This window comes from Herpailurus yagouaroundi, unplaced genomic scaffold (genome assembly GCF_014898765.1).
Source record: "Herpailurus yagouaroundi ecotype Mexico unplaced genomic scaffold, PumYag 162, whole genome shotgun sequence".
NCBI lineage: Eukaryota > Metazoa > Chordata > Mammalia > Carnivora > Felidae > Herpailurus > Herpailurus yagouaroundi.
The window spans coordinates 57,239,428-57,260,400 of NW_024412403.1; positions in this window are offsets into that span (position 1 = coordinate 57,239,428).

The window sequence follows — 20,973 nt, forward strand, 5'->3', positions numbered from 1 at the left end:
CTACTAAATATACCCAACCTCCCATAGCCCCAAATTATCTACCTGGGGCCATTGACTCTATACCATCCATCAATGAAACTGTTAATATCTAGCCTAGCCGGGAGTTTCCAGAATCCAGCTCTAAACTCTTCTGATTTCTCCTCTGATTGGCTCGTACCTAGGTCAGGCTGATTGTTAAATATCTTAAATCACATTTCCTAGTTACTAATTTTACATCTATTATTGATCTTTCAAAACTGTTGAAATCTGTCATCTCTTATGTCTTTCTAGTTCTTTTTGTTTTGGGGGTTTATGCCTTAAAAATCCTAATACTGTGATTTCAGTAGCATGTCAGGAAGGAGAAAAAATAAATGCATTAGTCAGTATGCTTTTTTAAACCATAGTTTGATTAGTAATATTAAAGGATGCTAAGAATATCTGCTGGAATAGGGTTTATATGAAAGCACACTGTGGAACTGGGTTAATAAGTGCTACACTTTGATCCAATAAGTGTAGAAATGTTGGATTAAAAAAAGTCAAACATTCTCCCTCCCAACTTTTTAATACTTTTTCTGTGCTATTGTTCATTGTTAATTCCCAAGTTAAGTTTAAAATATGCTGTGTTTCTCATATTTTTTCCCCCTCAGAATCCTCCACTCTTTTAAATGCAACACAAATGTCCTTTTAAGGTAATAACATCTTATCATGAGCATTGTTTTAGAAAGTGATGCATAATTTGAGGGAACTCGTGCTGTATCATCTGTAGCTCATTGGACGCTTCTGTCTAAAGTCTCATCTGACTTTCAGGAAAGAGGTCGGGAATTATATTTCTCAGAACCCTTGAGGTTGGTCATGAAAGGAACCTGGAAGAGGAGAGGAAATCACCATTTTCTGGGCATAGTGTGACCAGATGTGCAGTTAGAGGTGAGCTCTTGAGAACCACCAACTAAGTGAATTCAATCTGAGTCAGTTAATAGAACCTTCTCAGAGATACTGAGGAATTGCAGCACCTTCCAGGCAAGATCTTTAATCAGCAACTTTAGCATTTTAAGCTGAGGTGACTTCTCTAACCTTCAGAGGCAGTTCCCTTAACCTGTGGTAAAAGCTTCTATGATCTCTTCCAAGAAAAGTATAAGCTCCTAATTCTTTTTTTTAAATTGTTGTGTAGTTGATACACAACATTACATTAATTCAGGTGTGCAGCATAGTGGTTTGACAACTCTATTATGTTATGCTGTCCTCACCACAAGTGTAGCTACCATGTGTCACCATAGGTCACTATTACAGTACTATTCCTTATATTCCCTATGCTGTGCCTTTCATCCCTGTGAATTATTCATTCCATAACTGAAAGCTTGTACTTTCCAGTCTCTTTCACCCATTTCCCTTCTGCCCTCCCTACTGACAATCGCCAGTTTGTTCTTTGTATTTATGGGTCTGTTTCTGTTTTTGGTTTATTTGTTTCTTCATTTTTTTTTTTTGTTTGTGTGTTTTTTGTTTTTTGTTTTTTTTTTTAGATTCCATATTGTAACTGAAATTATATGGTATTTGTCTTTCTCTGACTTATTTCACTTAGTAAAATATCCTTAGGGACCATCTATGTTGTCACAAATGGCAAGATTGCATCCTTTTTATGGTTCAGTAATATTCCATTGTGTGTGTGTGTGTGCATGCACGCGTGCTACATCTTCTTTATCCATTCATGTAGCAATGGACACTTAGACTGCTTCTATATCTTGGCTATTGTAAACAATGCTGCAGTGAACATAGGGGTGCTATATAATTTTAAATTAGTGTTTTTGTTTTCTTTGGGTAAATAGTAGTGGAATTACAGTCTTGTATGGCATTTTTGCTTTTAATTTTTTGAGGAATCTCTGGACCTTTTCTACAGTGGTTGCACCAGTTTTTTTTCCCCAACAGTGCGTGAGAGTTCCCTTTTCCCTATAATCTCAACAACACTTGTTATTTCTTGTCTTTTTGATTCTAGCCATTCTGACTGGTGTACAGTGATATCTCATTGTGCTTTTGAATCTGCATTTCCCTGATGATTAGTGATGTTGAACATCTTTTCATGTGTCTGTTGGACATTTGTATGTTTTCTTTGGAACAATGTCTATTCAGGACCTCTAAGTCCTAATTCTTTTTGAAACCCTTTAGATGCATGATTCATAGGGTGGCTTCTGTTTTCCTGATGCATCACAACTGATTCAATACTGGTAAAGGGTAACTATTGATTAGTCAATCAGAAATGTCTATGTAACTGCCTATTCAAATGTTAGAATAATCACATAGGATTTCAGGAAATTTAGTCAATTTCAGGAAATCAATGTTTAGAGGATTTTTTTCATAGTGTTTTCCAATTTGGGGCTGAGCAGTGTAACCAAAAATAATGATGTTGGTCTTAGAGGCAAGTCTTTACCCAGAGGTTGTCAGTACTACTTATGTCACCAAGATCTTTGCTATTATGTTACTTGGACATTGAAAAGAATAATTACTTAATAAAATATGCTACAGATGGTATGTCAAGTTCAGATAAATTAATAATATTGAATTGGTGAGCTTTTTTTTTTAAAAAAAATTTAAACGTTTACTTATTATTGAGAGACAAAGAGACATGGAGTGTGAGCAGGAGAGGGGTAGAGAGAGGGGGAGACACAGAATCTGAAGCAGGCTCCAGGCTCTGAGCTGTCAGCACAGAGCCCAATGCGGGGCTCGAACTCACAATCTGTGAGACCATGACCTGAGCTGACGTTGGTTGCCCAACCAACTGAGCCACCCAGGCACCCTGGTGAGCTTTTTTTAAAAAGTTTATTTATTTTGAGAGAGAGAGAGCAAGTGGGTAGGGGAGAGAGAGAGAGAGAGAGAGAGAGAGAGAGAGAGAGAGAGAAAGATTCCCAAGGAGTCTCCATGCTGTCAGTGTGGAGCCTGATGCGGGGCTTGAATCCACAAACCATGAGATCATGACCTGAGCCTAAACCAAGAATCAGCTGCTTAAGTGACTGAGCCACACAGGTACCCTGAAGTGGTAAGCTTTCTTATTGGAAAAAGATCCCTTCTTGAAAATTGGTAGAGTATGAGGATGAAACTGAGATTAAAGAGCATAAACAAAATAAACAAAAACAAACAAAACAACATTTAAAAAAACCCCAACAACTTCCTTCCCTACATCAGGGTATATAAACAAGTTCCCTGATGTCGCTCTTTTTATCTACTTTATTTCCCCATTCATTCACCTTCAGCGCAATGCGTATTTACCTTTGAACATTGTATATTATAATCTTTCAATAGTTTTGATTTTGGAAACCAGAATTCAGTGTATTGTGATCCTCTACAGGGCTAGGACCAGGCCACTTTTGTTTTCTTTGGAAACTTGAACAACATACAGTTTAGTGTTCGAAAGTTTTCTTTGTGTTGATTTTGAGGGTTAGGTGTTGATTTGTCTTTTCTGTTGTAAACATATCTTGTTTCTACTCTATTTGTGTTGTGGAAAGTCAGTATACACAAATGAAGATCAGTTAAATCTAGGTCACATATCCTCTTACCCCAGGCCAAAGAAGAGTGGGCAGAACAATCAAGCTAGAATTTAGGCACTGATCTTTTAGTTTTTTCTTGAATAAGTAATGTATTTTCTGAACTTCCCAATCTGTAAACTATTATAAGGAATCACACAGTTCATTTACATGTTAGCCAATCAGTGAGAATATATTGGGCACTTCTAATGTTCTAGCATTGTCATAATTGCATATTAGTTTCATTGTTAATAAGTAATATTTTTTCGGCTCTTACACAGAATAAAATAGATGAAAGATTCAATTCTTTCCCTAAAGGAGAGTCAAATTATATTGTTCTGAGTGAAATTAAAAACAGTTTTTAAATGTTTTATTTATTTTTGAGAGAGAGAGCAGAGCAGAGTACGAGCAGGGGAGAGGCAGAGAGAGAGGGAGACACAGAATCAAGAAGCAGGCTCCAGGCTCTGAGCTGTTAGCACAGAGCCCAATGTGGGGCTTGAACTTGTGCGCTGTGAGATCATGACTTGAGCTAACGTTGGATGCTTAACCAACTGAGCCACCCAGGCACCCCTGTTCTGAGTAAAAATTTTTTTAATGTTTTTTTAAATTTATTTTTGAGACAGAGAGAGACAGAGCATGAGTAGGGGAGGGGCAGAGAGAGAGGGAGACACAGAATCCGAAGCAGGCTCCAGGCTCTGAGGTGTGAGCACAGAGCCCGACGCAGGGCTCGAACTCACGGATTGTGAGATCATGACCTGAGCTGAAGTCGGACACTCGACTGACTGAGCCACCCAGGCACCCCTGAGTGAAATTTTAATACATATCAGGTCGTTCAACAAGTGGGTGACATATAGTAGCTGAAATGCCACAAACATGAATACAAAAGAGATCTTTGCAAGGCCAGAAGTTAGTTGTTTGTTTAATTTTCCAAGCACAGAAACCATTTAGTTCTGAAAAGCAGCTATGGAGAAATTTGTTTAAAATGCAGTCTAGAAAGAAGATTGCAATTTTCCCAAGTTTTCAGTCAGCATGGAGAGGTTGTTAACAGGACTTGAATAATCAACATTTTTTAAGTAAATTCCAGGATTTGCAAGTCTCATAAATGGTGTCTAATTTGGAGTTGGAGGCTTGACAATGAATGATTTCTTGGTCTTTTTGTTCTGGTCATTACCAAACACCCTAGTGAGAAAAACAAAACACAACAAAACTTGTGTCTTTCTTATGGCGACCTATGGATTAGTTTTGAGCAGATTGAAGAAAAAGGAGACAGTTATAAAACAGACAGTTTTATAGAAAGTGGTATTTTTAGAAGCATAATATTTCAGTAGTTTCAAATAATTAATTACTTTAATTTTGGGGTTGGTTTGGATGGAGAAATGAGCAAAAATAAATTTTAAAAGTGGAGTTTAAATAGACTTCCACTTATAAAAATTGAATTTTTTCCCTCACTTTAAATCAATCCATCTGTTGCATAAGGTAACACAAACCTATGCCATCACTAGCTGATACAATTACTAGTGCATATATAGTATATATGCTATTTCTGGTTTGTTTGCAAATACATGTTGCTAATTACATAGCAAAAGAGTCTTAGAACATAGGTCTGGGAAAAGTGGAAGTACTGAGATTGAATCAGTTCAGAATTCATGTACTATTAAGAATATATCATGTCAAAAATATAAAGGTCAGTGCATATTCTGGATGACTGGGTTTTTAAGTAGAGTGTCAGCATGATGGCATATTCAGACATATGGCCCTGGTAGTTCACTATGCTATTCTATGGCACGTCAGATCAGTCAGGGCGCTCACGGTCAGATGATTCAGAGGAGATATAAAACCAAACTTTATTATTGATTTTTAGTACACACATAGTAAAGTGGATAAAGCACAATAATCTTAAGTGTCAGCTCAAGGAACATGTCCAAATAATTACTACTTAGGTGAAGATATAATATGTTTATTGGTGCAGAGCTTTCTTCATATCACTTCTCAATCAAATCTCAACCTGCTTACCATAACCACTACTCTGCTTTCTGTTATTGTCAGTTTTGCCTGTTTATTAATTTGTTCTTTTTTTCTTTTTCAGTTTATTTAGAGAGAGAGAGGAGTGAGCGAGAGCAGGGGAGAGGCAGAGAGAGAGAGGGAGAGAGAGAATCCCAAGCAGGCTCCTTGCTGAGAGCATGGAGCATGATGTGGGGCTGTAACTCACTATGAGATCCTGACCTGAACTGAAACCAAGAGTTGGACACTTAACCAACTCAGGCACCCCCTTGTGTTTTGTTTTGGTTTGTTTTAACTTCTAGTAGTCTTCCATTGTATTAACTGTCACAGTTTATGTATCCATTCTCCTATTGATGGATATTTTGGGTGTTTCCAGTTAGAGGATATTATGAAAAAAAGCTGTTATGGAAATTCTTGAACACATCATGTGGTGGAATCAGAGGAGATTTTACATCTCAGTAATGCTTACTTAGGTAAAATGTTTACAATTATTCCTTTTTATAAGTAAACCCAGGGTGCCCACTCAATTGTAAGCCATGCATCTTCCTCCAGAGCAGGGTGCTTCTATCCCTGAACCTATGCTTAGTTTATCAAGGATGTCAGTGGTACAGCTCCAGAGAGAAAAATTCACATTGTAGTCTGAGCTCAGGGGCATATAGAATAGTGCAGTGAGACCAGCCTGATAACATTACTTTTGGCCACAAGGATAGAGGAACTGACAACTTTCTAGGTCCAGATTCACTGTTACTATGAGTAACTTGGTTAATCTATGCTACACACAATTGTTACTTATGAATATAGGATAATAATAATCTACAAGGACTTAAAATATGCCTTGTATATTTTGCTACACAGTTGTTAAATTTTAGCAATGTACTATTTTTTCATTCCCCTGTTTTTTGAAAATTGGCATTTCAGAAAGAAACCCTAAGTAACATTCATGACTATTTTCAAGAATCTTTCCACCAGGTGTTTTCTTTATTCATATGGTTGCTCTATGTATTTAGATAGTCAAGTATCAAAAAAACATCCCTCAAGGCCTCTTATAAACTGTAAAGTATGTTGAAAATAGACTCACCTGCTTGTGAATTGCAAAGACATGTTAAGTCTTCTTTATAATTTGTTGCTCTTGCTCACCTACTGGGTTTTACATACAGATAAGAGGCCATCTATTCATTATGCCCATAATGTTTTTTTAAAATAATATTTTAAGAGCTGGGAAATGTTCCCTAGAAAATGGTTAAAAAACAAGTGCCTTATAGACAGACAAGGCAGATTCTGTCCCAGCATGGTAAATGGTGATAATGACTCAAATTTTCTCACAACTGGAGCAGGAATAGGTGAAGCTCAATATTAGCATGTCTTTTTGGGGACAGGTCATGGTGGAATAAAATTCTGTGTCTTTCATAGACATTCATACATAGTTCATCTTCATTTTAAAATAAATTTGGTGGTCTTTGCATTTAGTCAATCAAGATTATCTGGTTATAACTGATAGAAATATATTTAAAATAGCTTACATGTAGGAGTATCAATAATAATAAATTTAAGAATATATTTTTAGACCTTCCCTCCATAGGTCTTCTATCCCACCATCTTTGGGACTTGAAAGGGGGCCTGAGGTACTCCCTCCTTTTTACCTTTCAATACTTATAGCTTCAACACCAATATTTGTGTTGAGTCCAGTAGGAGTAATCTCACTGTACTCTCTGTCCTTGTTTATTTTGATTCTCCTAAGAAGCCCAGCCTCCCAAGTCATCCCCCACCTCCCACCCTGTACCCTGTAATGCCTATAGGTTCTGTGTACCTACTATTTTTTATTAATTAAATTTATTTAAACTAAAAAGAAAAAAAAACAGTTCACTCCCAATTTCTCCCACTCCTCACCTCTGGTAAGAACCAACCTGTGCTCCGCATCTATGAGCTTAAATTATTGATCTACACAGTTGCGAAGTCCAGGAATGAGTCTGGCTGTAGGCACGGATTCAGGCATGACATCAGCAGTATCACTTTCCCTCCATCACTTGGAGGTGTTGGACAGGGGATGCCCAGGAGTCCAATAATCTCGCCCATTCATTTAGCAGTGGTTGCATTCTTCATAAGCCGAGATACTAAGATGGAATTTGTGGTGCACGCTGTTTGTTAGGGATCAGCACTTGTGAAAGGAAGAGTGGGGGAAAAAGATTGGGTAGAGGGAGAAGTCAAACTGAAATTCGGTTCTAATGAACCTCAACCAACCTGGTGAAATTTGGAATGAGTATTGCCTTTCAAAGTTGTCTCCCATCAGGCCCCAAAGGCCAGAACTTTATACCCCCCATCTCACTCATCACTGGATACATGCTGCCCTGGGAACTGTGTGACCTCTGTCAAGGTGGCTATCTGCGGCTGGAGTGCTGTATCAAACTCTGAGGGAGCTCACAGGTGGAGGCTGTCTACTGAGTGCACTTTGTGCAGTTAGTTGGGCAGAAAGTTTTGTCCTCATTTGGGATCTTCTTGTCTCTCACAGTCTGCCTATTGTGCTGCTCAGATCTACTTCAAACTGCATTTGGGAGAGCATTTAGTGGGAAGAGCTACACACAGGTCCTGCCATTGAAGTTGGTCTTGGGGCCATAACTGGTATTTACCTCTCCTTCCTCCAGTATCCATCCTAGATTCTTCTTAATCTTAGCTACCATCTGTGCTTGTCTTAGTGGCCTTCTTTTAGTCATGACTTGAACCCTCAATCCAAGGCGGTCTGGGTCCTGGGTTGCCATGCTGTTTCTAGTCAAACTGTGATTCATGCCTGACAAAGCCTCAGCCAACCCTATTGTGAACTAGCAAACATAGTTTGTCAGTTCCCTCCTTGTAGCTAAAATGAATGAGCCTTTATAATCCTACCTTGCTCAGTCACTGGAATACAGGCTGCTTGGGAAGTTCATAACCTCAGATGGAAGTGAGTTTAAAAACTTAGGTAAAAACTGGTAACTGAAGGACATTTGCTGACCATAGTCTTAGCCCTGGATCTCAGCAGGATCTGAGCAGTGCATTTTTAGGTCTGCCATTGCAAATCCAATAGAAATAGGCGGTGCTTTCCTAAAGCTGTGGCAATCAGAACAGTTTAGCACGAGTGAGGGAGTATTGGCTCTGATTGGCCTGCTTGTTAAACTTGCCAATCTCTCACCAATCACTGTGGTCAGGAGTACAGGCTTCCCCCACTGACAACCACTGTAGTCACGAAGAGGAGTGGTTATCCCATTTGGCATGTCATGATTCCACATACTGGATGGGATTGGAAACTTACCTTTTAGTTGTCAGACTAAAGGAGGGGGGAATGCTGGGCAGCCAAACATAGCTGATGTCCACTACTTATAGGAATCAGAATATTAGAGGCAGCTATAAAACATCTGGAAAGTGAGCTAGTAATAAAGTCAAAGGCTCTAAGAGGTCCTGAGATCAACATTTTTAGTTCTCACAGTAGAGACTTGCAGATGAGAACAAAAGGAGGAAAAAGCACATTAAAAAAAGTGTAGAGACAGTAGTGGCAGTAGTGAAAACTGCCCACCCCTTCAACCTCATCTAGAGATGTACTCTCGCTGTGTGCTGATGAAAAATAGAAGGCCACAGCAATAAAGTCTTTTGCTTAGTGGGAAGTCTCCCAGAATTTCATTTGATGTGTATTTTTCTTATGTAGAATCATTGTCAGAGTTTCATGTAGGAAAATAGAAACTTTTCCATTGCCCCAGGTTGAGTGGGAAGGAGAGGGAGAAATACCCTGGCTTGCTCTGTTGATTTCCCAGCTATTCCAGTGCTTTTGAATAGTGTTGCTGACCCACAGGCCAGCTGATTGTAATCAATCCCCTAGCAGAGGCTGGAAAAAACAAGGCATATATGGGAGGGCAAGGTCCAGGAACATCACTTGCAGCCAGGATGAAAATGCTATCAGCCTTAGACTAACTAGCTGACTTAAATTAAAGGTGAAGCAAATGGAAGGTAGTTCAGAGACTGACATAGAGATTTCTACTTTCTTTTAGTGTTTATTTTTGAGACAATGTGAGAGACAGAGTGCAAGCAGTGGAGGGGCAGATGGAGGGAGACACAGAATCTGAAGTGGGCTCCAGGCTCTGAGCTGTCAGCCCAGAGCCTGACACGGGACTCGAACTCACAAACCGTGAGATCATGACCTGAGCCAAAGTCGGACACTCAACTGACTGAGCCACTCAGGCGCCCAAGATTTCTCCTTTCTTAAGTAATCCTTATCCTTCACAGTCCCCAAGACCAGTAAATTAGTAGTAATAGTTATTTCTCCAAGTCTCTTATCTGTGACACAGTAAGACTCTTTTCACTTTTCACATGATTTATAATTGGGAAACCAGCTATGCATTAGTGATCTTGACTTCTTTATATCATAGGGACTGGGGAAATCAAGCACTGAAGCAGTTTGGGAGTACAGTAAAGTACAAGAAAAATTTACAGCTTGAGGTGTTATTACCTTTTCTAATACTGTGGTTTATTGAAGAGCAGCTGCTGTTTATCTGGAAACAATTGCTACAGCCTGGGCTTAATTGTTTCTTAGAAACTGCATGTATGTAACTGTCTGTGAAATTACAACATATAAAAGTCCAGATAAAGGTAAAGTTCATTATAGCTGAATTACGTGAGAAACAGTTGACCATTCTTTCTCTTTGAACACAGAACCTTATTGGCCATTTAGGATCAAATAGGTCCCTGTATATAGCAATAGCCAGAGAGGTTCTTTGGTTCAGGACATTATGAAAAAATTAAAGGTATTTGTTGAGATAACTTAAAGTTATGTTCTATAATGGAAATTATATATAGTTTTCTCTATATATTTACATATGATTGGTCTTGATTCCAGTTGCCAATTTCTGTTCTGTAAGTAACTACAGCTACCTCCAAATCATGTGAGCTAGGTCTATTTGGATCTTCTTTAAAGAATTTATCATTATTCTGCATAATTATGGAATTTTCATTTCTTTCAACAAGAAAGCTATTACTTAGATTGTTGTAATTATTGTTACTTCATTGGCAATTCTTTACATATAGTAGATTACATTGATTTTTGAATGTTGAACCAACCTTGCATTTTTGGGATAAACACCATCTGGTCATAAAATATCATTTAAAAAGTATATTTCTGGATTTGATTTGCTAATATTTTGCTGAGGATTTTTGTATTTATGTTAAGGAAGGATATTTATGTATAGTGTATAATTGTTTTGTCCTATGGAGTCTTTGTCACATTTCTATAAAAGGATTGCCATATTCAGCTTTGCTCTTCCTTTCTCTGCCATTATTAGGAAGGTGTTCTTGGTCAGAGAGCTAGGCACAAGTGCGATTCAGCTTGTGGTTTTACTCTATTTCATAAATTCTACTATTTTTCTGTCTTTTGTCTAGTGTCTGAAAAACATTTACCTCATTTATTTGTTCTACTTCTGTAGTTCATGGTGTGGGGGCTAGTCTGGAATAGGTTACTCAGTCACAGCAGACAGTGAATGGCCTTCTGGAGTATTCTGATATATGATAGGTTGTCATTCCTTTTCAAAAACATGTAGGATCTTGTTACACATTTACTATGTCAGATTTATTACTTGGATTGTATTCATTTATTTATTCACTTAAAGTATAGTAAGTCAAGGGCTGGTTATGTGCTACCATCAATATCAAATACTGAATATAGGGTGAAGAGTGAAGGAAGCGTTATATGTGACTTCATGTGGTCTAGTTATACTTTAGGACTGGCTTATGACATTAAAAATCGACTTTATATTTTACCGGATTTAATTGCATTTATAGATTGATTTGGGGAATATATCTTTGCAATATTTCTTCTTCCATTCCACAGAATTTCAAATTGCCTTTCTCTCCTTGAAAAAAAGCTTTATAAATTCTGTCTCTTCTTAAATATGGTGCTTGCATACTTCTTATTTACTTAACTGTAGACATTTTAAGGGCTTTATTGCTGTTGTCAATGTGTTATTCCCCCTCCCCCCCTGCCCCCTCCATTATACTCTGGTGATTGTTACTGGTATAAAGGAAAGCTATTGCTTTTTGTTATGAGTCACTTGTAATCTGTCTGTGAACTCCTAATAGTTTGTTTCTTTGGGGTTTGCCAGGTAGAGCTTATTGGATCTTTCTTTTTATGAAATATGCCCTGAAAAATACTGGTTACCATTGTGATTTGATATAGTGTCTGTGTTTATCTAATGTGAGCAGATCGTTTATGCATTTTCTCTGCAGGGATTGGTATTCAATGTATTGTGGCCATAGGGCATTTAAAACTCTTTTGGAAAGATCAGCTACTTCCTGCTTAAAGTCAGAGTTGAAAATAGAATTCCCATCTATCCAGCATTGTATCTTATTCTGTGAAATACCATTAAACATCCTCCTGGCAATAGTCCCTTAGGACAGGCCTGTGTAACCATGTAAAGCTTTGTGGTGTTCAGATTACATAATTTTCATTTGGTGTGAGACTGTAAGGAGAAGCCACCCATAACCCAAAATGTATGTATTTTGGGGGCACCTGGGTAGCTCAATTGGAAACATCCATCTGCGACTCAGGTCATGATCTCACTTTTCAGGAGTTCAAGCCTCACGTCAGGCTTGCGGCTGTCAGCACGAACCCACTTCAGATCCTCTGTCCCCCTCTGTCTCTGCCCCTCCCCCACTTACTCTCTCTCTCAAAAATAAACATTAAAAAATATGTATTTTGTATGTCCACTTGTAAACTGAAGCTAGTCTTTACTAACATGTATTTTAAAATCTGAAATATTTGATGTAAATACTACGTCCAATCATCATACTTTTTCAAATCAACATTAATAATGATATAGTTGAAACCATCAGTAAGTAATTGGATGAAAAATCATTATGGTGTACTATTCCATGACCTCAAGACACTGTTTCCTTTTTTTAAAATGTATTTTTATATATTACATTCTTCTTATTTTAATATTTTTTACTTTTTAACATTATAGTTTACATGTATTAGTTTCAGATGTATGACATAATAATTCAATATTTGTATATATTGTGAAATGATCACCATAGTAAGTCTAGTTATCATTTGTCAACATGTAGAGTTTCAAAGGTTTTTTTTCTTTTTTTAAAGTTCATTTATTTATTTTGAGAGAGAACACAGAAGGGGCAGAGAGAGAGAGAGGGAGAGAATCCCAATCTGTCAGTGTGGAGCCCAACATGGGGCTTGAACTCATGAACTGTGAGATCATAACCTGAGCCAAAATCAAATGCTTAACCAACTGGGCCACCCAAGCACCCTGCAGTTTTTTCTTTTCTTAAGAGAACTTTCAAGGTCTACTTTCTTAGCAATTTCAAATATACGAGACAATGCTATTGAGTATAGTGACCACTGTATACATTGCACCTCTATGACTTATTTAAGTGGAAATTTTTACTTCTTGATTCCCTTCACCCATTTTGGGTACCCCCTTGACCCTCTCCCATCTAGCAACTGTTCTCTGTATCTCTGAGCTTTGTTTCATTTTGTTTTGTTTGTTCACTTATTTTATTGTTGTTGTTTTAATTTTTTTGAAGATTTTCCATATAAGTGAAATCATACAGTATTTCTCTTACTATATTTGTCTTTCTCTGTCTGACTTATTTTACTTAGTATGATACCCTCCAGGTCTGTGTTGTCATAAAAGGCAAGATTTCATTCTTTCTTATGGGTGAATAGTATTCTGTTGTGTGTGTGTGTGTGTGTGTGTGTGTGTGTGTGTTTACTGCATCTTCTTTATCTATTCATCCATTTCTGGAGGCTTAGGTGGTTTCCATATTATTTTTCACTTTATAGAGAAAGAAAGAGGAGGGGAAGGAGGGAAGGGAGAGAGAGAGAAAGAGAGAATCCCAAGCAGGCTCCATGCCCAGTGCAGAGCCTAATGTGGGGCTTAATCCCATGAACTGTGACATCATGACCTGGGCTGAAATGACGAGTCAGACGCTCAACTGATGAGCCACCCAGGTGCCCCAGGTTGTTTTCATACCTTTACTGTTGTAAATAATCCCCCAAAGAACATAGGGTTGTATATATCTTTTTGAATTAGTTTTTTTTTTCTTTTCCTCAGATAAATATCCAGAAGTGGAATTGTTGGATCATATGATATTTCTATTTTTAATATTTTGAGGAACCTCTGTAATGTTTTCCACAGCAGCTTTATAAATTTTATTCCCACCAGCAGTGCACAAAGGTTGCCTTTGGTCCACATCCTCACAACACTTATTTCTTGTCTTTTTGATAATAACCATTTTGACAGGTGTGAGGTGATATCTCATTGTGGTTTTGATTTCTGTCTCTCTGATGATGAGTGATATTGAGTGTCTTTTCATGTGCCTCTTGGCTATTTGTATGTCTTCTTTGAAAAATGACTATTCAGATTCCCTGTCCATTTTTAAATCAGAGTGGTTTGTGTTATTATAATTGAGTTGCAGGAGTTCTTGGTATATTTTGTATATTAATTGCTAATCAGACATATGCTTTGCAGATATCTTTCCCATTTAGTAGGTATCCTTTTCATTTATTTAGCGGTTTTCTTCACCTTGCAGAAGCTTTTTAGTGTAATGTAGTGCCGTTTGTTTATTTTTGTGTTTCTTGCCTTTACTTTTGGAGTCAGGTACAAAAATAATTGCAAAGACCAATGTCAGGAGCTTATTGCTTACATTTTCCTAGAAGTTTTATGGTTTCAGGTCTTACATTCAAATCTTAAATACATTTTGAGTTAATTTTTGTATATGGTGTAAGATAGTGGTTCAGTTTCATTCTTTTGCATGCAGCTATCCACTTCTCCCAACACCATTTATGGAAGGGACTGTTCTTTTGACATTGTATTTCTTTTTCACAAATTAATTCACCATATATGCATGGGTTTATTTCTGAGCTCTCTGTTATGTTCCATTTATCTATATGTCTGTTTTTATGACAATATATACTCTTATGATTAGTGTAGCTCTGTAATTTGAAATCTGGGATTGTGATACCTCTAGCTTTGTTCTTTCTCAAGATTGCTGTTGGCTATTCAGAATCCTTTGTGGTTCCATATACATTTTAGGACTGTTTTATTTCTTTGAAATAATCATTGGAATTTTGATAGGGATTGCACTTAATTTGTGGATTGCTTGGAATAATATGGACATTTAATGATATTTTAATGATGAAGATATTAATTCTTCCAATACTTGAGCAAAGAATATATTTACATTTAGTTATGTCTTTTCCTTTTTTAAAGTTTATTTATTTATTTTGAGAGAGAGAGAGTGCACATGAGAAGGGGATGGGCAGAGAGGGAGGGAGAGAGAATCCCAAAATCCCAAGTAGGCTCCATGCTGTCATTGTGGAGCCCATCATGGGGCTTCATCCCAATAACTGTGAGCCAAAATCAAGAGTCAGATGCTTAACCGACACAGGCTATTTGTGTCTTTTTCAATTGCTTTCATCTGTGTATCATAGTTTTCAAAGTATAGGTTTTTTACTTCCTTGGTTAAATTTATTTCTAGTTGTTTTATTCTTTTCAATGCAATTGTAAATGGGATTGTTTTCTTAATTTATTTTTCTGATAGTTTGTTGGTAGTATATAAAAATACAACAAATTTTTGTATATTGATTTTATATCCTGCAATGTAACCGAATTTGTTTATTTTTTGCTACTAATTCTGAAAGTTTTTTGATGGAATCTTCAGGGTTTTCTGTATATAAAATCATGTCATCTTCAAGTAGTGATAGTTTTACTTCCAATTTGTATGTCTTTTATTTATTTATCCTGCCTAATTGCTCTGGCTAGGTATTCCAATAGTGTGTTGAGTAAAAGAGAGTGGATATCCTTGTCTTCTTTCTGATCTTAGAGGAAGAATTTTCAGCTTTCACCATTGAGAATAAATAAAATCTTACCAAATACGGCCTTTATTGAGGTACATTCTGTCTGTAGCCACTTTGTTGAGAGTTTTTATCATAAATGAACGTTGAGTTTTGTCAAATGCATTTTTTACGTTTATTGATATGATTATATGATTTTTATCTTTCATTTTGTTCATGTGGTGTGTCACATGGATTGATTTGTAGATGTTGCACCATCCTAGGATTTCTGAAATAAATCCCACATGATTATGGTATATGATATTTTTACTGTATTGTTGAATTTCATTTGCTAATATTTTATTGAGGATTTTTGCATCTGTGGTCATCAGGGATACTGTTCTGTAATTTCTTTTTTTCTTTTTGTTTTCTTTCTTTTTTCCTTTTTCTTTCTTTCTGTGTGAGAGAGAGAGAGAGGAGAGAGAGAGAGAGGGATCTTTGCCTGGTTTTGGTGTCAGGGTGATTCTGCCTCATAAAATGAGATTAGAAGTATTCTCTCTTACTTATTTTTTGGGGGGGTTGCGGGGGGAAGTTTGAAAAGGGTAGGTATTAAATCTTTGAATGTTTGTTAGCATTGACGAGTGAAGCCGTATGGTACCGGACTTTTGTTTTGGAAAGATTTTGAATACTGATTCATTTTCCTTACTAGTAACTGGTCTGAATGTTTTCTATTTTTGCATGATTCAATTTTGGAATATTGTATGTTTCTAGGAAATTATGCATTTTTTTCTGGGTTTTCCAATATTTTGGCATATATTGGTTCATTAATCTATTATGATCCTTTGTACTCTATAGTATCAGTTTTAACTTCTCTTTTAAAACTGATTTTATTTGAGCTTTTTCTTAGTCTAGCTAAAGATTTGTTAGTTTTGTTTATCTTTTCAAGAAAAATGTTTCATTGATCCTTTCTACTTTTTTTAAATCTCTATTTCATTTATTTCAGCTCTGATCTTAATTATTTCCTTGATTTTACTACCTGCAGGCTTCATTTGTTCTCTTTTCTAGTTCATTTAGGTGGAAAGTTAGACTGTTTATTTGAGATTTGTCTTTTCTTGAGATAGGGCTGTATCACTACAAACTTTCTTTTTAGAATGCTTTGGCAGCATCCCATAGATTTTGATATGTTGTATTTCCATTTCATTTGTCTCAGGTTGTTTTTTGATTTCTTCTTAGATTTCTTTGTTGATGCACTGGTAGTTTTGTATCATATTGTTTAATCTTTACATATTTGTGATTTTCCCACTTTTATTCCTATAATTGATTTCTAGTTTTATACCATTGTGATCAGAAAAGATGCTTGATATAATTTCATTGTTCTTAAATTTATTGAGTCTTGCTTTGTGGCCAAACATAGGATTTATCTTAGAGAATGTTCTGTGTACACTTGAGAAGAATGTGTATTCTGCTGCCTTTTGGATGGGATGTTATGTATATGTCTGATAAATACTGGTGGTCTAAAGTGTCATCTAAGGCTTATGTTTCCTTATTGATCTTCTGTTGGGATGATCTATCCACTTAGTAAGTGGGATATTGATGTACCCTACTATTACTATATTGCTGCCAATTTCACCCTTTAAGGCTGTTAATATTTGCTTTATATATTTAGGTGATTCTATGTTGGGTGCATAGAGATTTACAAATACTATATCATCTTGTTGGACTGACTGTTTATCATTATGTAATATTCACCTTTCTCTCTTGTTGCTGTCTTTGTTTTAAATTTTGTTTTCTCTGATATAATTATAGCTACCCCAGCTTTTGGTTTCCATTTGAATGAAGACAAAATTCCATCCATTCACTTTCAGTTTATGTGTGCCTTTGCATCTGAAGTGAGTCTCTTATAGGCAGCATATAGATATACCTTTTTTCTAAAAATTCATTCAGCCACTATGTCTTGATTGTAGCATTCTATCCATGTACATTTAAAGTAATTACTGATAGCTATGTATTTATCACCATTTTGTTGTTTGCTGGCTGTTTTATAGTTTCTCTTGTTTTTTTTCTCCTTGTGTTTTGATAAGTTTCTGTATTATTATGTTTAGATTTTTTTTCTAGTTATCCTTTGTATATTTAATGTAGGTTTTTGCTTTGTGGTTGCCATGAACGTTACGTACAACAGTGTGTGTCTATATAAACTTATATTTTAAATTGATATCAAGTTAAGTTTCAGCATATTTAAAAAATTATATTTTTAACACCCCTCTGTGCTTTATGTTCGTGATATCACATTTCACGTTTTAATTTTATATTCTCCTTAACTAATTATTATTTTTTCTCTCTTTCACTTCTTTAATACTCTATCACATCATACCGTATTTAATATAAACAACTGTTTTAGTGCAATGTCCCCATATTTCTCATTTAGCTCTAGCTCTTTGTAGATTATCCTTATGTTACTCCCAAGATAGGGTTCCTATTTTTAAGGGCTTGATCCTTGTTAGTTCATATTTTACTACATTATTTTTATATTTCTTATACTCCAAGTTTTTTTTTTAATTCCTTGTGTCCTTAAGGGTCCTTATAGAACCTTTACCTTATGTTTACCATTTTGTTTAATTTATTTTTTTAATTTACAACTAAGTTAGCATATAGTACAACAATGATTTCAGGAGTAGATTTCTTAATGCCCCTTACCCATTTAGCCCATCCCCTCCCACAACCCTACAGTAACCCTTTGTTTGTTCTCCATATTTGAGTCTCTTATGTTTTGTCCCCCTCCCTGTTTTGATATTCTTTTTGCTTCCCTTCTCTTGTGTTCATATGTTTTGTATCTTAAAGTCCTCATATGAATAAAGTCATATGATATTTGTCTTTCTCTAATTTCACTTAGCATAATACTCTCTAAATCCATCTATGTAGTTGCAAATGGCAAGATTTCATTCTTTTTGATTGCTGAGTAATACTCCATTGTGTGTGTGTGTGTGTGTGTGTGTGTGTGTGTGTGTGTGTGTGTATGCCACGTCTTCTTTATCCATTCATCCATCGATGGATATTTTGGCTCTTTCCATACTTTGGCTACTGTTCATAGTGCTACTATAAACATTAGTGTATGTGTCCCTTTGAAACAGCATACCTGTATCCTTTGGATAAATACCTGGTAGTGTAATTGCTGGGTCATAGGGTGGTTCTACTTTTAACTTTTTGAGGAACCTCCATACTGTTTTCCAGAGTGGCTGCACCCCCAGTTTGCATTCCCACCAGCAGTGTAAAAGAGATCCTCTTTCTCCTCAGCCTCGCCAACATCTGTTATTGCCTGAGTTGTTAATGTTAGCCATTCTGACAGGTGTGAGGTTATATCTCATTGTAGTTTTGATTTGTACTTGCCTGATGATGAGTGATGTTGAGCATTTTTTCATGGGTCGGTTGGCCATCTGGATGTCTTCTTTGGAGAAGTGTCTATTCATGTCTTTTGACCATTTCTTCACTGGATTATTTGTTTTTTGGGTGTTGAGTTTGATAAGTTCTTTATAGATTTTGGATACTAACCCTTTATTTGATATGATGTTTGCAAATATCTTTTCCCATTCTGCCGGTTGCCTTTTAATTTTGCTGATTGTTTCCTTTGCTGTGCAGAAGCTTTTTATTTTGATGAGGTCCCAATAGTTCATTTTTGCTTTTGTTTCCCTTGCCTCCAGAGACGTGTTGAGTAAGAAGTTGCTGTGGCCGAGGTCAAAGAGGTTTTTGCCTGGTTTCTCCTCGAGGATTTAGATGGCTTCCTGTCTTACATTTAGGTCTTTCATCCATTTTGAGTTTATTTTTGTGTATGGTGTAAGAAAATGGTCTAGGTTCATTTTTCTGCATGTCGCTGTCCAGTTTTCCCAGCACTACTTGCTGAAGAGACTGTCTTTATTCCAATGGATATTATTTCCTGCTTTATTCTGTTCCATTGATCTGAGTATCTGTTTTTGTGCCATTAACTAATTATTGTAGTTGTAGTTATTTTTGCTACTTTTGTCTTTGGATCTTCATACTAGCTTTACAAGTGATTAATCCTCTACCCTTACTTTATGTTTATGAAATAGTGAGATTAATAATGAGATTTTTACCTTCATGTTTTCTTGTTACTTGTTACTTGCCCTTCCTTTTCAGTTTAAAGAAATCCCTTTAATATTTCTTATAAGGCAGATTTAGTTGTGGTAAACTCTTTTTAGCTTTTGCTTATCTGGAAAACTCTTTATCTTTCCTTCAATTTTGAATAATAACTTTGCTGTGTAGAGTATTCTTGGTTTGAATTTTTTTACCTTTTAGCATTTTGAATATGTCATTCTCTTCCCTATGGCCTGCCTAGTTTCTGCTGAGAAATCTGCTGGTAGTCTTATTGATTTCTTCCCCTGTATATAACTTTTTTTTCCTCTTGCTGCTTTTAGGATTCTCTAAGTTGATATTTTAGTCATGATGTGTCTTGGTGTAGGTCTCTTTGGGCTCATCTAATTTCAAACTCTCTGAGTTTCCTCTATCTGAATGTCTATTTTTTCCCCAAGGTTAGGGACTTTTTCAACCATAATTTCTTTAAATATGTTTTTTTGTCCATTTTTCTTCCTTTTTTTCATTTGAGACCCCTATAATGCAAATGTTAGTTTGTTTGCATTTGTCCTATAGTCCCTTAAACATATCTTCACTTTTCAAGATTCATTTTTTTCTCCTTTCTACTCTGTTTGAATGAATTCCACTTCCCTGTCTTTTAGATCACTGATTCTTTCTTCTGCTTCATCTGGTCTTTTTTTGAACCCTTCTACTGTATTTTTCATTTCAATTACGGTATTCTTCAGCTCTGTGACTTCTGTTTGGCACTTTCTTGTATTTTCTATCTCTTTGTCGAAGTTCTCAACTGTATTTATCCATTCTTTCTATGAGTTCAGTAAACATCTTTAGGACTATTACTTTGAACTCTGTATCATGTACATTATTTCCCTCTGTTTCATTAAGATTTTTTTCTGGGGTTTTGTTTTCTTCTTTCATTTGGAACATATTCTTCCATTTCCCCATTTTGCTTGATTCTCTGTGTTTGTTTCTATGGATTAGGTGAAAGCTCTCTCTCCCAGTCTTGAAGGAGTGGCTTTGTACAGGAGATGAACCATAACATTGAACCTTGCTGTAGTTCTTGGTTGTCTTTTGAACCTTTGTGATTGTCTAAGCAGCATGATTTATTATTGATAGGTCCCAGTTGTTGAGGATATGCTAAGACCTGTGTTCCAGAGGGAGGTTTCTCAGTCAGCACCTAGTTTCAAGCTAATTGGAAGCTAGTCCATCAGGCAGAAGCTTTTGAAGTATGCAAATATATAGTCCTGTGGTTCTGCAATTGTAAACCCTGCTGGTCTCCTGACCGGGTGATCTGCAGGTATTTCCTTGGCAACAGTTGTAAAAAGCAGGGATTGATTGATTGATTGATCTATCTATCTATCTATCTAGAGGAAGAGAGAGCGTGAGTGGGGAGAGGAGCAGAAGGAGAGGGAGAGAATCTCAGGCAGCTCCACACTCAGCACAGAGTCTGACATGGGGCTTGATCCTACAACCTTGGGATCATGGTCCAAGCCAAAATCAAGAGTCAGACACTCAACTGGCTGAGTCACCCAGGCATCCCCAAAAGCAGGGTTTTAGACAAGTATATGAACTCCTTTCTGG